At 34.6% G+C, this 22322-nt stretch overlaps 1 protein-coding gene across 1 annotated transcript in view; it reads left to right on the top strand.

Annotated features, from left to right (window-relative positions):
* LOC133534756 (polypeptide N-acetylgalactosaminyltransferase 2) overlaps nucleotides 1–22322 on the top strand; it is a 73964-nt gene that overhangs the window by 18583 nt on the left and 33059 nt on the right. The window lies entirely within an intron of this gene.

Consider the following 22322-nt stretch of genomic DNA (forward strand, 5'->3'; position numbering starts at 1 on the left):
GCAACTGGCCTTCTCCCACTCACCTTCAACGAAGAGTGCCAGTACGCTTTATAGGTATGTACACAAATAATCCCAATCTGAATGGATTTCATATTATATGTACGGGTATATACAAGGTGCTAACGAATTAGTCACGGATATTTTAAGAGATAATACATTACATTAAAACAATTAACTTTTAACTGTAATTATGGAACCTTTGTATATCATTTTTTTGTTTTCATTTACCGAACAAAAAAAGATATTATAATTATTTTGTAAAATAATCACCCTATTATGTACCTGTCAAGATGTTTAACATTGTCTGTCATGTCACGTCAAAAGTTGTTTTCCTTCAATGTCATTATGATTCGGCGGGAAAACTGTAGGTTATTAAATACTAGCGTCTGCTCACGGCTCTGCCCGCGTGGAAAAAAAAACTGTCCCATGCGAACAAGTAGTGTGAAAAAAGTAGTATGCTATTCCATACTAATAACCTATCTCTGTGCCTAATTTCATCCTGATGTAACAAACATCCATCTACCCATAAAAACTTTCCCATTGAATAATAATTAGGTTAGATATTTAACGAATGCTAACCTACCTAATTAACTAGTCTAAGTAATTTAAAAAGCAAGCACGGACATAAGAAAACTTTTATTAACATAAACTGTTTATAAAAATTGTTGAAAATGGTGACCATGGTTTTCAATGCACAATAGTGCTCGCTTTCGGATATTTTCATTAACACGCATTAAGATCTCTCTTTCCCTTTTCATAACCTCAAAGGCGTCGGTAATCCGTGTTTGTAATTCTTCTGATGTTCTGATTGTGTGCCCGTCGTTTCCATAAACCAAGTCTTTGGCTCGTCCCCATACGTGGAAATCAAGCGGTGTTAAATCTGGTGAGCGGGCTGGCCAGTTCACTGCACCTGCTTGAACCCCATCCCGGCCAATCCATCGTAATTGGAATCGCTCCGTTAAATACCTTCTTACGTTACGATCGTAATGGGCTGGGGCACCATCATGTTGAAAGTACATTCTCCTACGGAGATCGACTGGTACTTCGTCTAGCAATTCTGGTAGGGTTTCTTGTAGGAATTGAAGATACGTCCTACCATTGAGGCGGTTGAGAAAAACAGGGCCCAACAAATAATCGCCAAGTAATCCTGCCCACACGTTAACGCTGAAGCGAGTCTGAAAGTGGTCAGGACGTGCTAAATGGGGATTCTGTTCCGACCAAAAGTGTGCATTGTGAATATTAAATAATCCTACCCTCGCAAATGTACATTCGTCGGTCCACAGTATGTTACGTCTTGCGTTTCTAATAAGCCACTGACTGAAAAATACACGTGGTTCATAATCCTGTAGTTGCAGTTCTTGAACACGTGTGAAATGGTAAGGATGCCTTCCCTCACGTTTTAGAATTTTCCATACGTAGACGTCACTGACATTAAATACATTCGCTGCGTCCCGGGTACTGCTCATGGGATGGCGGTCAAAAAAATCCAAAATTGCTACTTCTAGACGAACTGGGTACCTAGGCCTACCGGCTTCACCTATTGGCATGAGGTTTCCGGCATGAAATCTTTGATGTGCCCGGTAGATAGTCTGAGGATTCACAATCGTATTGTATCTTTGTGCATAAAGTCTTGAAGCTCCCGCCGCACTGTAGTTTGAGTCGCGATAACATGTTACCATGTTTAAGTACTCGTTAAGTGTGTAGCGGTAAGGCATAATGGTAAATTAATTAAATTTCTTTGCAACCGACACAATCAGACAGCAAATTGCATGACACTGACATCCAAGTATTTTATTTATCAACTTTAAGAGGCCACTTGAATGATAGTTTAAAGAGGTTCTAGAATGTCTAAAGAGGTCTCATTTAATTATCTTATTAACAGGGTGTTTTAACGTAGCAAATTTGTTTCCTAGTTTTCTCCAAAAAAACATAACATAACCAATGCTGTTTCATACTTAAATGTACTCCGAGAACCGAGTACTATCAGCTGTAAAAATATCCGTGACTAATTTGTTAGCACCTTATATATGCGGCTAACCCGGACTGTTCCGGACTGCCGTAATGCCGATGTGTGAGTACATATAAGACGAATGAAGTATACATCACAGACCTGACTGACTGACTTTATGAATTTGTAGCATAAACAACGCACGAGCCAGCTAGACATTCAGTTGGGACCAACAATGCACTATCAAGGCCACACCAAACCACCACACTACACACCAAATGCATAATGCAGTACAGCTCCAGCTCTCTGCATAGATATCAGCGCCCAAAACTGATTTGACACTAAAGAAGTGTTTGACTCAAGTCTTCAATTTTGCCTCATTATCTTTGCCGCTAAAAATATATAATATAAAAAATAAAATAAGAAGCCAAAATACTACTGACATATTTTTAGTTTTTACCTACAATAACGGTAACGGTTATTTTTTACGGTAAGAGCGTGCGACTTGCAATCCGGAGGTCGCGGGTTCAAACCCCGGCTCGTACCAATGAGTTTTTCGGAACTTATGTACGAAATATCATTTGATATTTACCAGCCGCTTTTCGGTGAAGGAAAAACATCGTGAGGAAACCGGACTAATCCCAACAAGGCCTAGTTTACCCTCTGGGTTGGAAGGGCAGATGGCAGTCGCTTTCGTAAAAATTAGTGCCTACGCCAAATCTTGGGATTAGTTGTCAAGCGGACCCCAGGCTCCCATGAGCCGTGGCAAAATGCCGGGACAACGCGAGGAAGAAGGAGGACCTACAATCGAGTGAAAGAACAAGTATATGTATTACCCTGGTATTCATTGACAAAATAATTTATCAAAACAAGGCGACAATAATGGTTTCGCCATAGTAACCAGTACCTACCCAACTTCTGGGTTGTATTACTTGTATTATTTTATGATCTGCCATCTTCCTCTACTAACCCTTATAATATTATTTGATGGATTTTTGTACATTGTGGATTGTCTTCGAGAAACTAAATTGACTTCAAATTTACATTTTTTTCTTCAAGTGAGAAGTTAATAGCTCTCTTTATTAATGTCTCGGTCACGTTACGCTGGTCTGCGCGACAACCCGGTCCGCCCGCGCTCGCGCGATGACAATCTCACTGTACTGTACTTGTACTTGGCTTACCAGTTGCCGATTCACACTATGTAATGTACCCACTTCTTGCTTACAAAAATAAATAATCTGTTTTGTTTTAGAATATATTTTATGCTATTCGTGCACTATGTAAATAATGTATATTATGATTGTTCGTATTTCTCTATGTAAGTGAATTGTAATATTCTTTTCTAGAAATAAATTCTTAAACCATAAACCATAATATGTAGAACAGACAATACCAACGTGTTTAATATAACTTTTAAATATACATAATCGTCGTGGTAATGTATATAACTTTCACCATAAAAGTAATAATACAAAACTTAATGTGTAATTTTACTGATGTTATCGTTACTTAATTTAATTTTAGGAGTAATATTGAACATTTAATGAGTCATATAAAACAATTTTTATTTAAGTAATAAAGGTATTTTAACACCGAAAATGTAATTTATTTAGTTCATGTTCTTGTTTAAATTTTATATAAATATTTACCCGACTGGTCAGAAGGAGGGTCATGTTTTTCGAGCGTATGTACCTATATATGTATGTCTATTTTTTTGGCACGCCCTACAGCCCAGACGGCTGGACGATTTTTGACATATGATATTTCGTTGAATACTTCTAAATTGTGGTAATTAAATTTTAATAACAGTTTTGTTGGTAACTGGTGCACCACCTAGTTATTAATTCGTTTTGCTATTGCTGTCCCATCAAGGTCCTCACGACCCTTGCTTAACCTAGGGTGAGGGCTACTGTTAATCGAGCTATAATGTATATTAAATTTATAATTACCTACTTTTGTCAATCCTGCCTATTGTACCTTGTTAATAAAGACATTTTGCATTTTTATTGTATGTATGTATTTATTCTGCTGTGACTAAATACTCATCTAGCTAAAAATAAGTTTTCCATCGATCATACTTAAGCATTTATTTTTAAACACTGAACTGTGATCACCACTAAAATCTGTATTGTGGTTATCACCGTGGTGTATGAGTTTGAAACACAAAACAAATTGTAGGTAAAGCTATATTATAATATGTAATTTTAAATTTTAACGTCACCGTTTGGCCAGTCTCATGACTCTCATGCGACAACCGCAGCGATATAATTGCCGCAGAATTCCCACATTAACACACACACACTTATCACATTACATTGTCCAAATACTTAATAGTCATATTTATTTGGCGCATTCATCATCGTCTGATTGTCTGTAGATTAATACACTACACCATAAGGAAATAAGTAAGCATAGAGTGCACACTCCATACATCAGTTTTCTTACCAAACCGCTTATTGAAGTGAAACTTCTTATGCGACTTCCAACAAGGTTGCGTTAAACGTTTAACGCTATAATTGGGTAGTAAGAGTTTGTGATGAGTAAATTCGTCGATTAGCTCAGCCGGTTCCATGGTGCACATTAGCACTCTGGACTCTGAATCCAGCGATCCGTGTTCAAATCTTGGTGGAACCTGACTTTTTGTATTTTTTTTTATATTTTCTATTATTTAGGAATTTTAGAATATATGTTTTATTAAATCTATTTTATATAAATCTTAATTTAAAATATTTTTTGAAGTGAAACTTCTTATGCGACTTCCAGCAAGGTTAATATAAACCGTACCTCTTAATATAAACCATATGTATTTTAGAGCATTATAATAATGCTATAGAAAATAATTTTCATCTTAACATTACGAAGTTTCACTTCTTCCGCGCAGAGGAACTCCGCGCACTTTTTTTTTTCTTAGTCGACATCTAGCGTCAAGTAGCGGGTTTATCAGTACTGCTACTTGACAATAGATGTCGCGACGAACGAAAAGTCTAATGCTCATCAATTTTCTAATATTATAACCGGATTAACCGGAACTCTATTTTCAACTCCTGCTTTTAATATTAGTTGTAAATTGTTAAGCAATACACTATTCGGCAGTCACGACACTCGTGACATCTAGTGTTGAGTAGCAATACTGATAAATCCACTACTTGACGCTAGATGTCGACTACGAAAATAATAAGCGTTTTGGTAATAAAACTGATGTACTTATATGGAGTGAGCACTCTATGCTTACTTATTTCTCTATGACTAGACGAAGTAGATTTACTTTTAGAAAATGCAATGGATATATACGTTGGTTGCGTTTATTTGGCCTTTATTATTCACAAATTCACATCGCACAGCATTGTGGTCGTGAGACGATTAACCTCTAGCCGACAACTGCGCCTAACAGATCCTTAATATTAATTAAATTTAAACAATCTCTAAATGGCGAAAAAAATACAATTTAATAATTATCCTACTGATAAAACCTTTATTTTACAAACAATTATATATAGAGATTGCGTATAAATACACACATGCATAGATGAGATTAATATGAAGTATACCAGAGGAGGCCTGTATTTAAACCAAGTGTATTAAGTACTGCCTACATTTACCCTCTGATTACCTAATAGAGCTAATGTTGGAAATTATCTATTAGTTACGATTTAATGACTAGTAATTAATCTCAGTTGTTTATAGGGTAAAAAGTAAGAAGATTACTTAATTCAGTTTGTGTATTGACGAAAATAAGTTTTTTTTTATGTATTCAATGTTAACATCCATGCATCGAAGTAAACCGGATTGCTTACTTTTGTTTGTACTGAACCTATGTGGTGGTACTAATTTGCTACATAATAATAATTTAAATACAATATATACAACAGTTTTTTGTTTGTATTAAACTCGAATTATTTTTTTGTCTGCTGTGTACTCAATCGAAAAAGTATATCTGTTAAATAATTAATTGATACAAAAGTGCTATACTTCTATTTACCCCGTCCCGTTACAAGGTTCTTATTTGTATTATGTGTTATCCAGCCATGGCCCGGCTGGGAATGGTCAATTAGCAGTTCACATGACCCGGCATGCCGTTATTGAAAACATTTAATTTAGTTGAAATCCATTACTTACTATCCACTAATTATTTTCGTACATATTTTTACCTAAATAAATAATCTTAAACAACCTTAGAATAGCTTTTAATTTGCCCTATCACGCAGTACAGAACTTAGGACCATTATAAGATTATATAGTTATAATAACTTTCGCTCAAATGGGTTAAAATATCATTCGGAACATGGTAATGTTACAAGCCGTGTAATTGTAGGCAATCTCTTAGCACGTAGATATAAAACTACTAGAAAGTTCCTGTGTTATAATTACTCTTCAATTAATGTATATCTCCAACCCCAAGCTCTAGCAGAAAAAAAACAACGTGTCTATAAATCGAAGGGTGCGTAATATTTACATACAAATGCTAGTATTATATTTTTAATTGAAATTTGTCACCATCTCACCAATGTGTAAAGTATAGGCGAATAAACCTAAGTACGGTAGATGTTATTGATGTTTCCTTTCGAAGTAAAAGAACAAAAAAGATAACCAATAAAAAATCCCGGTTAAGACTAACTACTAAGTGCACCACATCTAGTACTTCCGTGATTCTACAAAGAAGAATGTTAAATAAAAATGGCATGACTTCAATGTTCTCCTTGCGTAATCTCAAAATCGTTTTAACTTGCGCTTGTATTTGCGAAGCTCTCACATAATTACGCTTCAACTCTTCACGATATCCCCGATAGACTATTAGTCAAATTTTATTTCGTAATTTCTGTTTCGATTTACGGTTAGATCGTTAAAGTTAGCCATGCATATAGAGAACATGTTACTATTTTAGCGATTTAAGTAATGTAATATTTCAAGTAAATAAATTGCGTTTTATCGTTGAACATGCAGCCAAAATAAAATGCGTTGGTTGCGGATCCCGATACAGGTAAGTACTTACATACCAGTTAGACTCGGATTGTAAGCCCTGAGTTTGTTTCCCTAATAGATTTTATTGTTAAAAGATAAATAATAAAAACATTGATGATAGTATCAGATGGCCACTGATGAATATTTATAAGCAAACCTGTAAACACCTAAGTTACTGTATGATTCAACTTGGTTATCGTAAAAGCTTACCTGTTTCACTAACTTATCTTACAAAAATATTTTCAGGCGTGTATTTTGAACATTTTCCTTACCTAGCCATCGTCGTCGGCAAAAGTCATACAAACACTAATCGCCTCGACCACGCAACGTAAGCCAACAATGCCTCAATAAAACACTACACCAGCAGGAAGCTTGCCATACACATAACATAGTAGCTACGGTATTGCCCTGTATGATACGTTCAGTCCTAGCATGATGTTTATGTAAATTCCCACGGCCTTTTCGACTAACGTGATCTTGGTACTCCTATAAACAGGGCCACCTGTAAAATTATCATTTTGAAAAATATCAATAAGTCCGTTTTTGCAATGGACTTGGTAGATGTATAAGGTGCCCGCGAGGAAACAAAAAAATGTAACCAGGTATTCCTGAGGTCATAAGAAGGAAAAAATCTTGTACAAATTTACTTAAAAATTCGGCCAAAAAATTTTTTTTTACTTTTTGTATGTTTTTAAACATAATAAGTCCATGTTCTTGGAAAATTTATGGATGAATATGATTTGGTACATTTATTTTCGTAATAACTAGTCTATTCAAAGGAACCCTTTGATATTTGTCAATAAAGCAGTCTAGACTAGGTCCCATATATGTATCACTGCAAATTAGTAACAGGTATGAAAATAATTTTTATGTAAATGGAACACAAAATTATTAATAATTCCTTAGTTACACTGTTTTAGAATTTTTTTGTACTCTAACGTACAATATTGTCTAATGTGGACCATTAGAAACGTAGGTTCTATGCTAGCCATTCTGCGGCACAGTAAATTGTGCGTTCGGTGTGGCAACCGCGAGGGGCGGACAATGGCGGTTTCACCACTAATCTAACAATCTAGTTTCACATCACTAGCGGTTTCTAGGCATGTTAGCTCGGCACTTATCTAGAATTTTATGGATATATTTTAAAAGTAAGTTCTAACCTGTTGCATTTGAAAGTTCCAGGCGCCATATTAATATCTATAATCACTACACTTTATAAACAAATCCCCCGCCGCGTCTGTCTGTTTGTATGTATGTATGTATGTTTGCGATAAACTCAAAAACTACTGAACGGATTCTATATACCTACTTAACAGGCTGCCCTCTGACATTAGACAGGAAGCCAATAAAGTTAAGTTAATATTGAGCCTATAGATGTAGATACAAATTTTATTATAATATAAATATAAGAGAGTTAGAGACTGCACGATCCCACAGTCAAACCGTGTAAACTGTTTTGTGGGACTCCGTATCTGTGTAAGATGTATCTTTTTATGTAATAATAAATAATAAATAAATAAAAAATTGTTTTCAGCTATCAATAGCATGATTCTTGAGGAAAGTTTACGTATATAATTTGTTATGGTTTTGTGTAAACCATGAAAGCCGGGGCGTTTCACTATTAGTTAAACAGCATAATTAAATCCAGCGTATAAATCCCTAGCAAATCGAAAGCAGTAAATTTAATTTATTGCAAACTCACGGCTGATAAAATGTTAGTTAGGTACAATAAATATTAGTTAGGCATAGTATTAAGAAATAATAATTAAGGCATACGTTACGACCTTGTTTTTTGATGGCAAGTTAATTTTGACCTCGGTGTCGGGTTCGAGAGGTCGCTACGTGGTATGCACTACGCACCTCGAGCTTTCGGGTGAGAAGTAAAAGTGTGGTTAACTACATTACAAATAAACCGTAATTATTTAAAATAAATAGTGTTCGCACTCCATTACTAATCTTGTTAAGTAGTGATCTAATAACCTAACCTAACCTCTAGGTATATGTGGCGGAGAAGTACCTGACGTGCTGCTATATTAAAAAAAAAAGCTACATTATCCCTTTTACGAAAATACGCCTTAATAACTTATGAAATCTATACTATAAGTAGCTTTATATAAAGAAATGTTATGGGTATTTAAACAGATCACAACGAATATTATTCTCCTATCCTATACTTAATCCTACCCTACTAATATTATATTCTCAATACGCATCTAGGAGCCATACAAAATGAAACCAACCCCTTAGTACATTTTACATTACATTAAACATGTTTAGAATATTATTATGGATTCATGCACATTTTAAGACGGTGTACAGAATGTATCTACAATAACTTCATATTTATTCACACAACATCAAACAATAGCCTTTTATTTAGTTATCGTCTCGGCATTACATAACGTATTATTTAGGCAAACGTCTTGTCGATGATAAAACTGGACTAATTTATCAATGGTTCGTGATAAAAGATCAACAACGTAATGGAAGCCTCGTTGTAGCATAGTTATTCAATACACATTAATGCAATTAAATAGTCGAGTGCCTCCACAACGAGAGTGAAAGTATTGATCGATGGTCAAAATCAATCCGTTTAAACACATGCACCTTATAACAACACTGGGCTAACAACTTTTAAGTATTATTATTATTATTATTATTATTTTATTTGATACACTAGCAGCTCTTGGAGCTGATGCGTGTATATCGCAGCACTTGTGTTTATTTAGCACTTTTTAATGTTCTAAAATGTGTATCTAGTCTATTTTTTTTATTGTATAATAGTATCTATTAGCACCATTTAAATTGAATTAAATAAGTTATTTTTGACGCGTATGTATTGTATTGATTTTTCAGGGCCGATACTTTAGATTTTGTTAAATTTGTAATAACAAATAGAGACCGTAAAATCGAAAATAATGGTAAGTAAAAACATTTCCACCGGGTATAACTAAATTGTATATTTTCATAATTAATATGAAGTTATTTTGGGCTATCTATCAGGCAAAAAAACTAGGACATAATAATCTGTGTTTCTTTTTAATCCTTCCAAATCCGTGTTTAAAAAAATGGTTCAAACGTTCAATCAAATAAACTGTGATGTAAGCCGTCAATATAACAGGTAGCTTGAGGCGTCAACTATGCCTAAGCAGATGATAAATGCATGTTTATCTTTTATTCATGCGCACTCGCACAGTCATCTGCTTACGGTCGGTATTGTAATGATGTGTTGACACAAGTACTCGTATTAGAGCTAGTTAAACAATTGACTTGCGTTTGTTCTTAACTGAATGATATGCTGTTCGCTACTGAATAGTAGATTAATACTTGTCTTAGTTCTAACCCCAGGACTTTCTTTTAAACATATGTATTGTATTGGACCAGCAGTGAACTCCTTGTCACCACTTTTCAGTTCTAATTAGAAAACGCCATAGTATGAAAATTTCAAGCGACTCGACTAAATTCTTCCAGTTGGCTTATCATAAAATGCTTTTGCAAAACTCTACTTTCCCAACTCGCAAACTTGAATAAGTTCTATTAACTTAAAGTTCAAGTTAATAATTTTAAAAGGATATTTTATGCTTAATAGAGTTTTATATAAAGGTCTTCCGTATAGTTTAAGCACGTAGCTACCTCCTCTATAGTGCAGTACTTACTTAATAATTAAATACAAAAAGCACTATAAATATTTAAATCTATTATTTTAACATCCATTCCTTTGCAGTTAATTAGGAAGTTAAGAAATGAATGAACTACTTACGTAGTTTTTTTTATTTATTGGACATCATGATTTCAAAATGGCATTCTAATTTCAAACATTAAGTTTTAATTTGGTTGTACTCGTAGTGGGTACGAGTTCAAGTATTTATTTTTAATACACGTGTTATTTCTTATTTTACGTACATATAAACTCGTTAATCATTCATAAGCATGTCAGTTAAGTGCAAGTCGGACTTGCTTACCAAGGCTTTCATAAAATCGCAGTATTTTATGAAGGTATTGATCTTACCTCTCGCATCAATGATGATCCCTGTGACATTTAATTTTTATATGAAGTAGTCTCACGGAAAATGTTACCAACCTTTGAAAGCGTTCAATCGCATATCTACGTTAGTCAAAATTAGATAACAGACAGCGATCGCTCCCGTTCTGTTCATCCGCAAGCTTTTACTTTTGTTTCGAACCGTTACGTCACACGCTCGTTGCATGAAATAATTACACCTGGTTCAAAGTTTAACCAGATCGGATTACGTAAATACTAACTCTTTCATATTCTAATCTGAGGTTCAATCATTTGGAGTAGATTTTTTTGCATGCCATATTAATAGTGTCACGTTAGTGATGGAACCTATAGAATAACGGTTTAATTAAATTATTTAAAACTAGAGCATTAGTTTAATTTAATAAAGAGTACATGCATACTAAATATATGCTAAATGTACCTACTACTTAATCATTACCTAACAGATTAGATAGGTAATTAGGTACGTAGTTAAAACTACTATATAATACAAGAGTACCTATTACATTTCCGCAGGTATTCTGGCGCAGACATCTTAGAATTCAAGGAGCATTATACTCCTATCTTAACCCTTTATTCGTCTCAGCTTTAGGAATCTAATAGCTCACAATTAACGACACTAAAGCAAACCCAATTACAAAGCACTTAGGTTGAGTTTGGAGTGTTAGCGATTAGGTTAGATCGTGACTGGAATATGCCCGGCAACTTTCCAAACCCGTTTATAAAATCCGTACCATTTCTAGAGAAACTAGTGGCTATATACTATAAATAAATGCACTCAGAGATGGATTAAGAATCAATCGTTTTAATATTTTCCATTGAAGTTATTTAATCATAGGTGTAGTAGATACTTAATTACGAGTAAATACACTTAACATGCAAAAAGCTGTTGATATTAATAGTGTTGAGTCTATTTGACTGGAATGACAGATCTTAGCGTGGATACAATTATTAAGTCCACTTTTATAGACACTCAGATCTGCTTTAATATTTTAATGTTTGAAATATTAAACTGCCCGTAATTCGAATGCAGCTTGAAGGCTACTCTGTTATCATCGCAATCGCAGGCTGCGCCGTCTAAATATAAACCTTCCCCTGGGAGCCCACTTCTATCCTTCTGGCAGCAGGCGTCGGAGTCAGGCCTGTATTCCTATCACCCGCACTCGCTCGTCTCAGGCCAACCAGTGCGAGTAGTACATAGTAGGTAGTAATAGTAACTTTATTTTATACAATTATATATACTTATAAGAAAATGCAGTTTTCCGTAAACCAATGTAAAGGATTTTTTTTCTTGTAGTAGTCGTGAAAAGCGCTATATAATGATACAGTCGAAAGCGCAAGCGCAATAGAGGGACTCGTATCTTAAATCGATATATATCTGAAGCTAACTCGTCCATCTATCTATTGATTTGTTTGTATTGTGTGTGTAATTTCTTCAATAATGTACAATTACTATTCCTTAAAATCTATTACTGCATTTTTATGTCTAAATTCCGTCTTGTGGTACCTAAGAATATTATTAGCTATTCTTTCTGATTTTTTTAACTGCCCCATTTAGATTTGCCAACCAGTTATACGGCCAGCTACTATATCTCCGCCGTTTCTGCTCGTGTTGTTCATATCTCACAAGCATACTGTGGAAATTTAATTCTTCTTTGTTTGGCACCAGTACATTTGCACCGCATATCTGCTTTCGTAACTTGCTGTCTTGCCCAGAATATTTATACCGTTTTGGTATTCCCCGTAGACGGCGAATGCAAGCGTCACAAATACGTGGGAAGTGACTTGTAGGCTTCAGACGTAGACTCGTAATATAATCTGCTTACTTTGACGCGGTGGTAATGTAATTATTTGTATGGGATAAATATTTATAATATATGCCATGTTCTAGCAAATATTTACGTTAGTATATAAAAATAATTTATACCTAAATGGCAGCACTGTCGTCTAATCCAAATCAAAATAAGTAGTTCCCGAGATATTTAGCGGTATGGATTCGTTTTTACCTTTACGGTACGGAACCCTAAAAAGGATATTCTTATGTAGGAATATATAGTTAAAGGATATTCCTATGCCATATTAGTTTTATTTCGGTATATGTCTTACGCCAATAAGATGTCCAAATTACAAAATTATATTATTTCAGGTCTGGTATCGAAGATACCTACCTTACGTAAAACCGTAGGGTAGGTAACGTAATTGTAGATATTTCATACAAGTAGTATCAATTTCTCATAATTATATAGAGTATATCTTAAAAATATTATCATAGAGCACAATGGTAGGTGGCTCGGTCAATTATATTAATGAAACCTTTAAGTAAAATTTATATCAAAAGCAACAACCTTGACAATGAAACGCGATAACGAGTTTTAAGGTTCCTTTTTCTAACAATCGAGCAGAAACCTTTTTGATATCGATTTGCGAGGAAAAAAAAATAGAATATGCAATGAGAATAAATGAGAATAGAGTTGCAGGCGTACAAAGGCTACGGAAACTGCTTACCATCAGGCGGGCCGTATGCTTATTTGCCACCTACGTAGTATATATATATATATTAAAAAAATCCTGGATTGTGAAATTACTTCTATTCAAAGTTTACTTAAATTAAATTATGCAAATTAATAGGTTAGTATGTTGTATGCCAATATACCACTTGCACTGCATGAACGCAACTGGCATTGGGTCAACTGCCCGGTGATTGGATAAGTTAAAATAAATAAATTACACACAATATTTAACGTACCTATCATTATATCTAAAATACCTACGATACAATATAGCTACATACTTAGGTACCAAAATTTCCCTCTGAAAAACTTGTTACTTACTGCTTCATACTCTTATCCCAGTAAACGTTTTCAAAAATATCAATGACTTTCATAAGGTCTTGAAAATATTCTGCAAGCTGTACATTGTTTAAGAGTAAATTATAAAGTAAACGTGGGTATCAGGTCACCACTGGTACCAACATAAGTATACGGCCGACAAGGCCACCGTGGCATGGATTGTATACACAATTATACATACGACATTCGCCATCGCCATGGTTGGGACTTTGGTACAATCTGAGATATTTAAGACGCCCGTCGTTTGTTAGTTGTCTATTTATAGTGCCCATCAATGCAACAATGTAAACAGTAATATTAAACTTTTAAGATTTATGCTTTTCTGGACATTATGGTATGTCACATCTATTTATTTATTTTAAGAAATACTAATTGCTTTTATAGCGGCTGTAGCTAAGTTATCCGTGCAGTTTTTTGTACTTACGATGCTGCCCCAGTCAAGTTTTCTATTCGAAAAGCATTAATTTGCAATCATAAAGTTTAAAACTGTCACCTGGCTACCTGGCCAAATGCCCAGGCTCATTTAACGTGAAAAAAAGAATACTAGAGATTAGTGGAAAAATTACAACGCAACTTCTACGATCTTCAATCAAATAAATATGTAGGTACTTAGCTAATTTACTATTTAAGTATATACAATTTTTGTCTTGTATGTACTTAACTATTAAATTTCCGATCTGAATGTAGGTATAGTTATGTTTTTTCCATATGCTCGCTTAACTAGATGATTCACAAATTAAACCAATATTTAAAACAAACTGCATTTAAAATCAGACGGTGAAAAGTAAACATTTTACTATTGTCATTAGGTGTTGAATTGAAACAATAGCAATCTACATAAATAATCAAACCTCTGTCCGAACAATACACGTGACATAATACTTATATGTATGAATGACAACAAGTCTTAGCCTAATATACGTCGACCCGTCGATTTTGTACCTTTTTCCACTGTTATACGGCAAAAAAGATATAACTTTGATGTCGGCCGTACCTAGTCCGAATCCAACCTAAACTACATTCGATTCGGATCCGGATCTCTTGTCAAGGACGTGTTCTGGCCGGTACTTTCACTGCCACGCACTTGCGTCATAGATTAGGCCTTTATCCCACACATAACAATGCTCCACGTATTTGAGAATGGTTCCGTTGATAGACGTACTTTGGATTAAATTTTTGAAAGGTTTCGTCAGTAATCTTAATATCAAAATATCAATATCAGTATTAAACATACCGTTAATTGTATGCGTTCTCAAGATATACGTTGTGGTTACTATCAAAAAGCCCTACCTAGTAACGAGTTCAGCTGGCGCTGTCGACCGACATCCTACTCTTTGTGGTTACTGTGAAACTATAGTAGTTCGCGAAACAATAATGCTTATACTTAGTTTAATAGCTTATAATAGCAAACATCTCTTATTCCGATTCGGTGGTTAGTGGTTTACCTTTAATGTAAATGCATACAATCCACAAATAGCCTAGCAATTACATTAGAATGCAACAGTATCGGACTTACGGATGCACAGCAGTTTATCGCAATGATAGTGGCGTCGGGCAGGAAGTATGGCGTCGAAAGTGCAAGTGTACGGTGGGAAGCAGTACAATTTCTGAGCCAGAAGCGTGACCGCCTCGCTATTTAGCTAGAAGACAATTCAAATTCACGTTCTTGTGTTCTTAAAAGGTGGCATTTAAGACACATACATTTAAAAGTGGACTATTGACAATGACAAGCCCTGGCCCTATGGTTGACTGGTAGAGAATGCCATGAGGCATTAAACCCCAAATATTGTACCTTTTTTATGTGCGATAAAGTTTAAAATAAATGTCAACAGTTGAGTTTATTTAGGTACCTATAGATTAAAAATAAACTGTTAGATGCTGAATCCCGTTGATGTCAAAACGATTTACTACTTATAATAAGAGTTTTGGATTTGTTTGAACTGATAAGTAAAATCAACTTTACATTTTTCGAACTGTTAAAACAATCGTACACTATGGAATTTATATGAAACAGACATGTGACGTCGTGGTCAAGTTATAGTTTTTTTAATAGTAGTACTTTTCGATTTATTAAATAGAAAATGAGTCAAATAATTACTATGTTTTTTCATCGTTTTACATAGTCAATAATGTCAATATCCATATTGTACATTTACATTATTGTCTAAATTATAGGATTTATTACAAGCTTAAGCTCTTGTCCAAAATGAGATGTTGGCCAGGCCGTTCGTAAACCTTATATGGAATTTGCAGGGTCACGTATACCTAGAGCTTAGACCTCTAGAGAGGCGGTACACTATTACGAGTGTTGTCCTTGCTCTAATTTAATGGAAGTCACTTGTATACGGCATAAGTTTGTTTTATACAGCGTTATGTTTTTTGAACTGCATTAGTTTCAAGGGTAAATTCCTGAGCTCAAATTAAGCTACTTCCTCAGAGACACCGGTATTCTAATTAAATCAATTTTGGAGATAATCAGTAATTTATTTTTATCTAATAAGGACCCTACGAACGTGTACACTTGCCTAAGGGCCTGTTTACACATTGCTTCGTGTTTAGTACGAGTTTATACATTTTCTACAAAACTCAAGTAGGTACTATCTCGGACGATCGATGTTCGAAATTAATGTGTTATGTCATAGTTTTCAATTGTTGGGTTGAATAAAATATAATGCCCCTGTTACAACAACGCTTCATAATATATTTGAAATTGTACTATGCCATTTAGTCTCCTTAAATGTACTCCGAAGTTAGAGGAATACAATTAAAAACACGTATACAGTTTACCTATATGGTGCGATGACCCAGGATATCCCATTCAAATCACATTTTGATTCGCTCATAGTATCTAATGAAAAACTTTAACGTTAAAAGATAAGATAAAAAAAAAAAAAGTTAATTATTCAAGTAAGCATGTTACAATGCGCTTATGAACGTCAAATAAAACTACACCGGCTCTAACCCTACACCTCTTCTACTTTAGAAACTATATCTCCAATTGCAAGTACCATTTATATATCCAGATTGATGAATCAAATGGATTAATCTCGTAGCTGGTGAAAAAGTTAGTCGACATAATTGGCTTCACATACACATATGAGCTTAACAACTAAACGAATGACAGAGCGTGTTACGCAATTAGCCCCCAAGGCAGCAGTTTAGCCGGTAAACGAATCTCGCTGAGAGACTTATTCGCTAACGCATTTTACAACATACCTACTAAACGAATGGAAGTAATGCATTAAAACGAGATCGATCGGTTTAAGTCTTTTATAACGTTTGCTTTCTCTCCAATACTGGTCTTAGTCACATTGTAGGAAGACGGTAGTACCTACTTCTAGAAAACTCGCTTAACTACTAGTTAAGCGAGTACCTAATTAGAAAATGGGAAGGAAACATGTTGGACAGGTAGATGCTTTTCACACAGGACGAAGTAGGCACATAAAGTATCCACCTTATTAATTCTTAATGATTGTATAATATAAACTCCAATTTAATCGTGCAGTGCGAAGCAATAAGATACATTTTATGTCGTGAATATACCACACGATAATGGACTTATATCTTCAGCGCCCGGAGCATGCTCAATAAATCCAACAGTCCAGTTAAAACTGAAAGGCATAATTACTTTTGCATTTTTAATTACAACTTTCGCACTTCGATACGACTTGGCTATACATTTAGCAATATAGTCTGAACATAAAAAAGTGTTGTTAAAATTGCCACGTTAAATTTGTACTAAGTACATTTTGAACACGTGAAAATAGTTAACTAGGACGGTACTCGGAACTTGCTTGTTTAAGCCGCAATAAAAGTATAAACAGTTAAATAACATTACCGACATGAACTAGTTAATCAACACACCATACACACCCAAAAATAACAAGTCGAACAAGATTTTGTATAAAATAATGTACAGACGTTGCTTCTCCCAATCTTGGATTACCGCTGATGCTTCCTATATTTATATATCCGAAGAGCAACTCAACAAATTGGAGCGTATTCGGAACATCTGTATACGATTCATATTTTGGAGTTGCGCAAATTCGACCATGTGTCTAGCTTTCGTTCGCAGCTCAAAGTGGCTTCTTATTCGGCGTAGACGTAACCTTCATAGCATACAATAATATATAACATCTTCTTTATAGCATACTTTTTAATCCTGCAACTCCCCGCTATCTCAAAGACCGCTTTAGCTTTGTTCAATCTATCGATGTTCCCAAAATTATCTTCTTAAAGGTCCCGTCATCGTCTTCTAAATTGTTTAATGATTCTTTTACGTTCCAGGCAGTTCGGTTGTGGAACTCATTACCTTCTAACTTAAGGCATGCTAAATCACTTCATATTTTTAAAACTCAAGTAAAAGATTATTATTAATCACTTCCGTAATGTTACTTTATGTTCTGTTCCTGTTTCCCTTTCAATGTTGTTGGCCGCATTGTGGTGATTTATATGTGTATTCGTAAATGTGTTACATATGTTATTTATTTAAGTATGTAGTGTATGTAGTTTATATTATTTTGCTATTATGTATGTGTATAATTTGGTATTATTATCTCTCAACTTCTATCACTCACTGCATCACCCTGTTTTTTATTATCTTGTCTCCACTACCCTAAGGTTGCCTGGAAGAGGATCGCTCTTTAGCGATATTACCGCCCGTTGTCTACCATAGTCTAAGTTGTATGTTTAATTTGTGTGTTGTTCATATTGGTAAGCTATAAAGAATATTTGTATTGTATTGTATTGTATTGTATTGTAATGTACCTTCGAATTGTAATGCATGAAATGACGTGTGACGGATGTAGAATTATTTTCTATTGTATTTTCTCGGAAACGTACGAACGTCTCTTGCTATTTCAGTTCAGTGTTCGGTACAAAAAGTATTTAGGTTGACTGAAGTAACATGAAAAATACGAGCATTACCTACCGAGAAAATACTATGGGAACAATTATGCACTATATCTGTAATATCCATGCTATTCTCATAACCCTAATGGCAAACAATAAACTTCTCATAATGCTTGTATTGTGCCTAAGTGCATCTTATTATAAATTTGAGGCAAGGATAGCAGAACCAGTAGCGCAGTGCAGTAACCCTAAACAGCGCAAATTGGACACATTTTCACGGTCGGTGAAATAACCCAGAAAATTAGGTGCCTCTAGCGTTTAAAGAAGTAAACACCATTATAAGAATCAACAACAGCATGTACATTTTCTCAGTTACTGTGTATACGGTGTGTATAAGGTTAATGGATGTCTAAAATAAACAAACAAGTTAAATTTTAATTACGGAAATCACCTTTAAGGAGGATGAAAAGGGGGGTAGAATTTTCTAATAGAAGTGAAAGTACTAAGAATGTAGTATCAAATAAATACCTTACACAATATTATCATTATCATCAAATACTTAATTAAAGAATAAACGTTCACTTTCGAGCCCACCTTTTCTTTATACACCTACTTTTAACAACTGGGTCTTTGTGAATATCACAACAACATATTTTTAGGTACCTTAATTTCCACCTTGCACAATGTGTTTACATGTGTTACGATATCTATGACACAATTCTATCTGGTGATTTATACCATTTCATTTACATATGGAATAGTTTTAGTACGAGTATATTATAATGTGTCAAGGTCATATAGCAACATCTGTTCAAAAACTTAAGAAGATTCTAATTGCAGATGATCACAAGCCATTAATGTTCAAAGAAGAGGGTAAATTGTTAGTTTCCATAATTTATTCGAGCCATAAAAAGACATAACACTGTTTATTTTGATGTCATAACAAAGGAAATAAGTTTAAGTTTTATAAAAGCCTGATTATTAAAACATATCTTTAACCAGTATAGAATTACATATAAAGTAAAGATATAAAACCAAAAGATTAGTACATATAAGCCAGGTTCAAGACAAAATTTAATAGGCATAAAAGAAAAGGTAGGTAGGCTGCCTATCTGTTCACGCTTAAACTGCTGAATCAATTAATATGAAATTTAGGGCGGTTTCAGACTAGCGCAGGAAAGTAACGCGCGTGTGAGCGCGGAAAAACGAAATATTCCTCTGGGGTTGCAGGCGTCCATAGGCTACAAAGACTGCTTACCACCAGGCGGGCCGTAAGCTTGTTTGCTACCGACGTAGTATAAAAAAAGTAGGCAAATGTAACTAGTGTGTAAGCTCGTACCGCCGAAACGTCCATATACATACGCGCAGAAAAATACGCTAGCTCCACCCTTATGGAGTTTTTACTCGTAATACCGGAGATACTTTGTATGAAGATAGTTTGAAGACCGAGAAAGGAACTCGGATAGTTTTTATCAATCATCATCATCATCATCCCACGCAGACGAAGTCACAGACACGAGGTAGTATCTGAAAGGATGATGCACATTACGCCTTATTTAACTTTAAAAATATTATACTTGATTAAGTACAAGAGTTAGATTTTAACAAGCAGAAAGGTCTGCGAACGATGATATTAAGCTTAAAATAAATTTAATAGTGGAAAAATTACTGTCTTGAGTGAGACTTGAACTGAAATCCAGAGGCCGTGAGTTCAAGACAGTAATTTCTCCACTTTTAAATTTTATGTAAGCTTACTAGTGTTAGACCAAGATAAGTTGAACTTAAAAACCCTTATAATGATTTGATATTGGTTGCAGTAATTTTCGCTAACGCTAATATAGAAGTATAGGTAGCTATCAGAGAATTGTACTGTGAGTATGGTCAAATCGGGAACAGATTTTTACACTTAAAATGCCACTCCTTCTCGCGTAGCCTACGTGTCAATCGTTAACGCGTAGCGAACAAAATGTAACTGTCACTGTCGCACTAATATGGAAGAGTGATAGAGAGGGATGACTACGATACGCTACAGAGCGTTAGCGACTGGCACGTTGGCTACGTGGCCTGTTGATCAAGACGTCTGGCGCTATAGTTCTCGTTATGGCTCCTTGGCCACGGCAATGGTGCGCGACTATGCTTTGGACTTGCAATGCAAACGGTAACTGACCTTGACACTTACGAGTTCGACCCATAAACCACTCCTTCGAAAGTTATCATTTTATGCAAACAAACATATTTTTTCGTAATCCATATTACTTAATTAAAACAATAATATTGCTTTACCAATCCACGATCAGGCACTATATCCGTGAGCAAACTTTACCTAAGTATTTATTATTGTTACGTTACAACGCCATTAATAATTCCAAACACGTTTTGCTACATGCCCAATCAAGTAATCATATAATAAATAAAGCAATGCATGACCATGAACTTATTAGCTTTGGGACTTTAAAAATCAGTTATTGATGTGAACTTAGCATCGCTTGTACTCAATAATATTCGTTAACTTCTTAAACGAATCGGAAAAAAGGTCTTGAACCAAGGAATATTATTTGCTTCAAGTTCTTTTCGAATTTCAATATAAGGAAACTCGAACATGTCTTTGTTCTAAAAATAAAATGACTTATATTGTTTTGTACTTATTTGTAAAATTTCTTGAGCCAAGAACTACTTTCTTGTAACAAGCAACAAATTGGTTATCAAATAAAATTAAAAAGATCAGATTTGATTCAACGTGTATCTTGATCCTAGTAATAACATTTTTGTTACAAGATATATCAGTTGAGAGACGTACTCGTATCTGGTTCATTCAAAATATTTTTTTAGTGTGAAGAATAAACTAAAAGTTTATAATCGCATCGCATTAGCTAGTTTTATAAGTATTCAATCTAAGTCATATTCATATTATTATTATTTTTTCTCTTGCATGTAACGTAATACCCATAGTTAAACTTTCCACGTCCTTAAAATGTAGGTGTCTAATACCTACTATCTTATACCCAATTAAGAAATGCCTCTAGGAGTTTCTAACAAACAGCTTCATTTACATCAATTTATGCTCATAACCACACACTATTAAACATTACGTTTCCATACCGTTGATGCGTTTAAAGAATTCAACATCGTCCTTAGCATAAAGCTACTTAATTATGGAGAAGAACGAAGTGGTTCATGAAAATTCAAGGAAGGTACCTTCTGCGGAGCCCCCGCATTTGTGCGTTCAACGTGAAATGAATTAGTTAGTAAGCGCTAAATTTTTGATTATCGGACGTCACTTTCGTCTTCATCTCGCTTCGATTTAAGTCATTATGAAAGAATTTGGTATCTATTCAAAATAAGTTCGCTACATAACAAATTGACGTTATAGGACTGATGGGTGATTCACTCGTAGTTACCATAAACTAATTATCAACACCCCACGAATCAAAGTAACCCCAGTTTACCGATTCTTCATTTTTTATGGTTCTTATTGGGCCGTTAATATATTTCTATAAGCTTTATAATGGCTGAGATTCAAATTAAATTTTCGACATCAATATTTTTATTCATCTATTCTACAGAACGAAATTAAAATCTGTTTCATTAGGTAATGATCTCTAACGAATATTAATGTCTAAAGTGCTTACTTAACATACTATACCTATCAGGTTTAAACCTTTGATTTTACCGAATCCCATTGTTCTACCAACAG

This window comes from Cydia pomonella, chromosome 2 (genome assembly GCF_033807575.1).
Source record: "Cydia pomonella isolate Wapato2018A chromosome 2, ilCydPomo1, whole genome shotgun sequence".
NCBI classification, from domain to species: domain Eukaryota; kingdom Metazoa; phylum Arthropoda; class Insecta; order Lepidoptera; family Tortricidae; genus Cydia; species Cydia pomonella.